At 36.2% G+C, this 8,860-nt stretch overlaps 1 pseudogene; it reads right to left on the bottom strand.

The window, feature by feature from the left end:
• LOC107716431 (alanine--tRNA ligase, mitochondrial-like) overlaps nucleotides 1–8,616 on the bottom strand; it is a 13,751-nt pseudogene extending 5,135 nt beyond the window's left edge.
• Nucleotides 8,617–8,860: the final 244 nt, after the last annotated feature.

Genomic DNA, 8,860 nt, shown 5'->3' with positions numbered 1-8,860 from the left:
GTCTCTTATGTTTTTAAATGCAATCTGCGTGATGGGCGATTTGGCTCTTTGTATTAAGTAATGCATAAATACATGATACTGTTTTGTTAGTTTAGACGTGTCTCAATAAATTGGGTTAATTTAAAAATACAGTGGTTAAATGTAAAAAAAAATTCTATTGCTCTTTTTAAAAAAGGTAATAAAAAATGTCAATAATTATTGATACCGAACGATATGAAACATTATATCGTTGATAAATTTTTTAGCTATATCGCCCAGCCCTATATCAGAACTACTCCTTAGTTACAGATGCCCCTTTTTTTACATTTGAGTCCCTGCCCCTGAGGAACTCTCTGCATGTGGTTGTATACATTGGATTGATTTAAAAAAACTTTAAAGTGTGCACCTAGCACTAGAAAGGTACAAGTATCAAATCAGGACTCGGTATTGGCAGATACTCAATATTAAATGACTTGGATCAGATCGGGGACACAATGAACTTGATCGGGACATCCCTAGAGGTTGGGTCTCCAGGAGCAGGACTGGACTCCCCATTTTACACCCTGAAAATATATATACCTCTAGGGATACAACAATCCAATATTCAATATTGGTCTGATATGGATAGGACTTTTGGTTGAATTGGTTTTGTATTTGCAGTATTGGAAATTAGAAAGTGGTATTGAGTCATCCCCATTTACCTCATCTATTGTTCTCAGACCCATAATCTGTTTAGCTTTGGACAGGGGGATCTCCTCTACATACACCTCTGCATTTTGACGAATGATGTTCTGGACCAACTCCTCAACTTGCTGTAGCTCAGAAACACTCAGGGAGCCCTTTAAACAAGCAAATACACATGTATTAAACATTTTGGAAATAATTAAATCACCAAGGCAGCCACGTAGCCATTGTACCTTCACGCTGAAGTCGAAGCGGAGCCAGTTGGCGGTGCAGTGAGACCCTCGCTGGCTAACAGAAGGACCTAGCAACTCTCGCAGAGCGAAGGTTAGCAAGTGTGTGGCCGTATGCTTGACCATGCAGCCCATACGGTTAGCCTAGAGTTGGAAATGCAACACTTACTGTAAGGTATCTGCATAATGTATTACCATGGTGTTGGTACTTTTGCTCCTACTACTCCCAGCTCATCCAAATTAAGTTGCACTTGGTCTCCAGTTCTCAAAGTCTCTGCTGCTGTGACCTGATGTACCACATAACCCCCAGCCAGACGGACAGACTTTACAGGGAACAGCACATCCTGCAAAGAATAACCACAATGGTGAATCTTGTGCTTATACATAAAAATAAGACATCTCAGATGGAATGTGATCAATAACCTGCAGTCCATCCTTGGTGAAGTAACCCTGGTCGTGCGCCTGTCCACCCTGCTCTGCGTAAAAGCTGGTCTGGTCCAGAATCACACCACAGCGCTGACCCTCACTCACCTCTGAAACCAGAGACCCATCACAGTACCAGGACTGACGCTCTGCAAGGCTGAAACACTGACAGAGAAAAATGGGTCAGGATCCTCATTCAGTCTTATACTGTGTCCAAACCAGGTGTGACGCCATTAAGTGATAAGCAATAAATCCTATCACTTTCATATTAATGATAGTTTTTGTTCTAACCACCTGAAATGCTAGCTCACTGGTCCAAATCCTGCTCCACCTAGCTACATAGTGGCTGCCAGTGTGTTGCTATGCTAAGTGATTTAACATGTTGTTATACAGTTATTGAGGTGTTTTCTTTATTTATGGTGTTTGGATTGTTTTGTAACATTGCTATTTGATTGCTAGGGTGTTATGACTGATTTTTAGCATGACTGATTCTTTAATTTAGTAAAGAGGTGTTCTGGGTGTTTTTTGTGTGTTGCAGTTGCTATGGTGTTCTGAGTGAAAGTGTGCATGGTGTTTCTTAGCTTACTGCTTTGTAATTACTGAGGTGTTCCGAGTGTTTTTTAGCGTGTCGCTGTGTGGTTACCAAGGTGTTCCGAGTGTTTTTTAGCGTGTCGCTGTGCGGTTACCGAGGTATTCAGAGTGTTTTTTAGCGTGTCGCTGTGCGGTTATCGAGGTGTTCCGAGTGTTTTTTAGCGTGTCGCTGTGCGGTTACCGAGGTGTTCAGAGTGTTTTTTCGTGTGCTGCTGTGCGGTTACCGAGGTGTTCAGAGTGTTTTTTAGCGTGTCACTGTGCGGTTACCGAGGTGTTCAGAGTGTTTTTTAGCGTGTCGCTGTGCGGTTACCAAAGTGTTCAGAGTGTTTTTTAGCGTGTCACTGTGCGGTTACCGAGGTGTTCAGAGTGTTTTTTAGCGTGTCGCTGTGCGGTTACCAAAGTGTTCAGAGTGTTTTTTTAGTGTGCTGCTGTGCGGGTACCAAAGTGTTCAGAGTGTTTTTTTAGCGTGTCGCTGTGCGGTTACCAAAGTGTTCAGAGTGACTGCTATCTGTTTTTTATCAACCATTGTGTTATTGAATTATTAGTGTTTCACTTCAATATTTACTTTAATTGCATTTTAGAACAAGGTAATACATACCATTCAAAAATATTTTTTTTATGTTTTTGAAAAAAACATGCTCACCAAGGCTACATTTATTTGATCAAAAATAATACTACCAATTAAAATAACTATTTTCTGTGTTAAAATGTACTTTATTCCTGTGATGCAAAGCTGAATTTTCAACATCATTACTGCAGCCTTCAGTGTCACATGGTCCTTCAGAAATCATTCTAATATGCTGATTTGCTGCTCAAGAAACATTTCCTGTTATTATCAATGTTAAAATCAATGCTGCTTAATAAATGTAAATTTATTATTTTATAATTAATAAATGCTTGAAGTTTCTCAAAAGACAAAAACAGCATTTATTTGAAATAGAAACCTTTTGTACCATTATAAATGTCTTTACTCTCACTTTTGGTTGGTATAATGTATTCCTGATAAATAAAAGTATTTAAAAAAAAACACGAATGTATATTTTTGTAAGAATTTACTAATAAATGAATAATAATAAATGTAAAACTGTGGTGCTTTTTGAACATGCTTACCCTCTCAGACTCTGTGTGCAGCTCAGGATAGGCATCTCCCTGAGAAAAGAGGAACAAAGGAGGAAATATGAAACTCAATGTAAATATCAAACACAATGCAGTGATACCAGTAATAACTTGGTCGTAATCATCTTACCAGTACTTGAGCTACAGTAGGCACCAGGCTTGCCAGCGCACCTTCAGGGGCCTGCAGCACTTCTGTAGAAAACTTACGGCACGTCTCAAGATACGTCTCAGCACCAGCCTATCACAAAGAGCACATATTGCGCGAATATTATACTTTAAATGACTCTGCGTACTTCAATGAAGTCAGACTCACTCAGTGCCTGTCATTCCTGGGTAAACTCCATCAGCGATGCACACGCCGAGTGTCCGAATGTGGTCGGCCACGACCCGATAGGCCATGTCGACCTGACCCACATCAGCCTCTCCAGACCTGCCTTGATATGCAGGAGCCTTAGAGCACTGCATGCACAAACAATAGAGGCAATGTGGTTTAGTTTGTATAGAACCTGCAATATTATTCCTGTAAAAGGTTAAATGAAGGTCAGAGACCTGGTGGATGGCGGACAATAGAGGTGTGAAAAGATCTGTGTCATAGTTGGAGCGTTTCCCCTGCAGGACGGTCACCAGCCGCTCTAAACCCATCCCAGTATCCACACTGCACTGGGGCAGAGGTCGCAGGCTACCACTGACCTCCCTGCAACACAGAGAGAGACTAGTGACATATTCACTAGTGTGCATTATTATTATCGATAACTGAAACTACAACTATTTTAAAACATTTTGTTGATTTAAATAAAGCTGAAATAAAATAAAAACGAATAAAAATGACAAGCACAAAACAAAATTACTAAAAAATGTAAATAAAAACTGAAAATATAAAAATAAAAGCTAATATAAATGTTCGGAAATGAAAATAGTAGATGTTGCCTTGATTGAAAAAAATAAAAGCAAAATAAAATAATAAATAATAAGCTAATAATTAAAGAATGAACTGATGAATAATAAATAAATAAACTAATAAAAATGACATAAGCACACAACAAGATTACTAAAAACTGAAAATATAAAAATAAAAGCTAATAAATGCTTGGAAATGAAAACAGGAAATGTTGCCTTGGTTGAAGCAAAATAAAAACTAAAACTGAACTCAATAAAAAATACAATAAATGTAAATAATATATAAAAAAAAATAAAACTGAAATAAAAAATATATTAAACCTAAAGAGTAATACAAAAAAAAAAAACTAATTAAAATGACAAAAGCACATGACAAAATTACTAAAAATGTCTACAAAAACAAAACAAAACTACAAAGATTTAATATAAATAATAAATGAAAACCCTTAATTACATGACGATTAGAAATATTGCTTTGAATTGAACCAAAACTAAAATAAATTAAACCTAAATAGTTTTTTTTTTTTAAATAAGTATTTTTTAATATAATTTTGGTAATATATACAGATTGAACCATCACTTCCCCACAGAACAAGCCTCCACTGCACATTAAAGTTTGTAAAGCTTGAAAGAAAATTAAAAAGAGATTTGAAAATATAAAAATAAAAGCTCATTCAAAATATTAATAAAAACTACAATAAATAGTCAAATAATACTGGAAGTAACTGTTCTAACCTGTTATACTGCATAAATACTAGATTCCAAATTTCCACTACATCTGGACTGTCTGCGTTGACCAGTGAGGCGGCGTTCCGATTCCCAACGTGATCGTAGTGAATCTCTGTGCAGGGGCCACACGGACCCGTCTCGCCCATTTCCCAGAAGTTATCCTTCATTCCGAACGGCAACACGTGAACGTCACAACAATCCAGTGGATCTCCAACAGAAAACGAATGCGTTTGTCAACTTTGCTTTGCACTTGTGAACGTACCTCATGCTGAGCATGATTTGCCGCGTTTCCTCATTGGCAGGGAGTCCATTCGCCACATCTCCAGAGAAGTACGAGACGTACAAGCGATCTGCGGGAATGCCGTACTCTTCCGTTAAAAGACGCCAGGCCATTGCACAGGCTTCCACCTGGACGATGAATTATTAATTCAAAAATATGCAAAAGTACTGAGTTCCTCCAAGAAACTACGTTTGCTTGCGTTCTTGGAGGAACACAATAGTTCTGCAAGAGAACAGATGTTTAGTGAGAGAATGCAAAGTTTCTCGTGGGAACGAAATACTTTTTGCGAGAGAAAAGTTTCTCGGGGGAATGCAATACTTTTGCGAAAGAATGATAAAGTTTCTGCGGGGAATGCAATACTTTTGCAAGAGAACACCCATTTATTGGGGGAGCGCAATAGTTTTGTGAGAGAATGCAATGCTTCTTGGTGAATGCAATATTTTTTGCGAAAAAAAAAAGTTTCTCAGGAAATGCAATATTTTTGCGAGAGAATGCAAATGTTTTGCGAGAAAAGACAAAGTTTCTAGGGTTAATGCAGTAGTTTTGCAAGAGAACGCAAAAGCATTAAAATATAAATGTTCTTCCAACTCATATGTGACCCTGGACCACAAAACCAGTCTTAAGTGGCTGGGGTATGTTTGTAGCAATAGCCAAAAATACATTGTATGGGTCAAAATTATAGATTTTTCTTTTATGCCAAAAATCATTAGGATATTAAATAAAGATCACGTTCCATGAAGATATTTTGTAAATTTCCTACTGTAAATATATCAAAACTTAATTTTTGATTAGTAATATGCATTGCTAAGAACTTCATTTGGACAACTTTAAAGGCAATTTTCTCAATATTTTGATTTTTTTGCACCCTCAGATTCCAGATTTTCAAATAGTTGTATCTCGACCAAATAATGTCCTGTCCTAACAAACCATACATCAATGGAAAGCCTATTTAGCTTGCAGATGATGTATAAATCTCAATTTAAAAAAAATCCTTTGTATATATATATATGTGACCCTTATGACTGGTTTTGTGGTCAAGGGTCACGTATATTTTTTTCATTACCATGTCCCTGTAGGGACTCTGTAAATTGCAATTCATACACATGATAACTTGAATAATAACTCTTGCATGATGAACGTGTTTTCAATTAAAATTCATTTTGATATTTTTATGGGGCATGAAGCATCCAGATATAATTAAGAAAAACATGCCTCATTAAATGAACTCAATAATTGGCCAAACCTTGAAGTAATCACCAAATGACCAGTTCCCCAGCATCTCGAAGAAGGTGTGATGGGGTGTTTGCCTCCGGCGCGGACACACTTCTGACTGTTCACCACCCGCCGGTACGATGCCATCTCACTGCGGGGGTCCGGACAGCCCAGGAGAATGGGTTTAAACTACAAGACAACACAGACCATGTTAACCTACCATCTAAATTATTATTACAGAAGACAGTCACCCCAAAAAGCACTTAAACCTCTCTTAAAACAATTTTAAATGATTTTTCAGGCTGTAAATAAAAGCACAATGGTCAATATTTTGACTATTAAATTATTTCTATTCATTGAGTCTCTACTATTTTATTTATATGGGCCTTTCTACAGAATTGGTGCAAACTGCTGTCCCACAACCAAAAAACACATTTAAAAAGCATTCAAGTATTCAAATCTTGAATGTTTACTAAGAACCTTCTATTATCTATTGAAACCCACAATAATATTTAAAATATCAGTAAGCTTAATATATATAAAATCATCATTTATTGGGTACTTTCAATTGGGAGGCTGAACCCTAACCCCTAAATTTCAACTTATGAAAATGATATTGACATATCAATGTTATTTTTTCCCATTGTTTTTAAAAGTATCTTTTTGATTCTTTTAAAAAGTGAAGTAAAAAAAAATATATATATATTTTATATTTTCTTTGTAAATTGTGAAACTTTATACAAAAAATGTGTCCTGCATTTTTTATGTCACTACCGAAACAGTGTATGTTTTAGTCTATTGGCCGAAACTACATCCCTATATTTATGATCAGGAAATATTTACGTGTCACTCTCTCTCATAGCTACATGGTGAGTAGATAGGTCTCATCATTTTGAGGTAAATGTGTTCAAAAGTCTGAAAAATCTGTGTGTAACTTTAAGGAACGTCACTACCGAACACCTTTTTTCTGCAATTAAGCACACATTTTTGGGAGTTATTCCATAACATTTAGTTTTTATATGTGTACCACTGTTCAGAACTGTGCTAGCTAACCATGCGCTGATTAGCATCCTTGAGCTAGGTTCAAAAGTATCTAAAATTGTCACTACCGACACATTTGGTGGAGTTTCGGTAGTGACATCTTTGGGTTTTTTTTGGTGTTATCCCATAGAATTGTCACTACCGAAACAGTCACGACCGAAACATGTCATCATTGTTTCGGTAGTGACAAAAGGGAACACATAATCCTCATATTTGGGGGAAATAAACAAACTTTTAGTACAGTTATGCAATTTTTGTATTTTAGTACGTTTTAGTATGCGAGTTAAAATTCGGTAATGAGATGTGGTTGCTACCAAAGCATTACTGTCACTACCGAAAATGTGCTGTCACTACCGAAACATGGGATTTTTTGTCAAAAATAAAGCATACTGAATTATCAGCTAAGATGTTATGATAGTTTTTAGTGGATAGTTAATGAATCCTTAACTTGGAAATCTGTATGATCAAATTTTTGCCTTTTACAAAGAAAAACTGGATTCAAAATACAACAAATCTCATTAATTGCACTTTAAATACTGTTAAAAATTTAATTGTTATGGATTTACCTCTGAAAATGTTTTTAATAAAATAGCAAAAAAATACATTTACAATCTAGATGCAAGCAAAATCTTAATAGGTCAATATAACCTTTTAATTAAATTATTATTACTGTGTTTCGGTAGTGACAAATATTCCAAAACTTTCTGAAAATACAACACGAGAATTAACTGCACAATTACTATAAATGCGTACCTTGGATATTATACAATGTGCATACATACAGATTTTTTGGAAAAAGACAAATTTTTTCAAGACGTTTCCAACTCTTACTGTGGACCAATTCTGTAGCATGGCCCGCCCCATATAGTTATGCTTTCCAAAGTTTTAAATTGTTTAAGTTTTTTAATTGTTCAAATATAGGCAATGTTTCAAACGACTTAATGAACATAATAACGTGCAAATATAATAATTTAATAAAAAAAAAAAAATACTACATTTTATCACCATCCACAATATAATATTTTAAAGCGCAAACCTTATATTTCTCCCTACATATACAATAGTACTACATGGAACGTGCCCAAAAACATAGTAGAACCGTTGTACTTTGACGTGGTTGTTCGTTATTATGTTTGCATTATCCTGGATGTGATGTGATTGTGTACCTGGTTCATCCCTGCGTTGACGAACAGAAGGCTCGGGTCTCCTCTTGGACGCACGGGGGAGGACGGCACAACCCGGTGTTCATAACCTTCCTGGAAAAAGTCGATAAACTTCCGCCGTACTCTTTTAGATGTGAATTCTTTATGAGATTCTGAGTAGGACAGGGCCGAGCACCGTCGTACACCCGGAGATAAAACGCTTAAGTTTGTATTTAAAAGCGCACAGTGGAGCTGTTTCACCAGCCCTATGCGAGCAGCCATCTTGCCGCGTCACAGCGTCAAACAGCAGCATCCAATCAGCGACGAGAATGAAACTGAAACTAAACATGACGATGAATATATTCTAAATAAACAAATAAGTAATGTATAAAACGTAAATATATGACTTCTAAAAAATGGTGCAGTGCGCTGAAAATGTATATAAAATATATCAAAAATACATAAAAATATAACACTTCAAACGTATATAAATGTACGGAAGCGTATTGCATTCACTTGAGGAAAAAAAATCTACT

This window comes from Sinocyclocheilus rhinocerous, unplaced genomic scaffold (genome assembly GCF_001515625.1).
Source record: "Sinocyclocheilus rhinocerous isolate Xijiao unplaced genomic scaffold, SAMN03320098_v1.1 scaffold2135, whole genome shotgun sequence".
NCBI classification, from domain to species: Eukaryota; Metazoa; Chordata; class Actinopteri; order Cypriniformes; family Cyprinidae; genus Sinocyclocheilus; species Sinocyclocheilus rhinocerous.
This window is presented reverse-complemented; position numbering and strand designations above follow the sequence as displayed.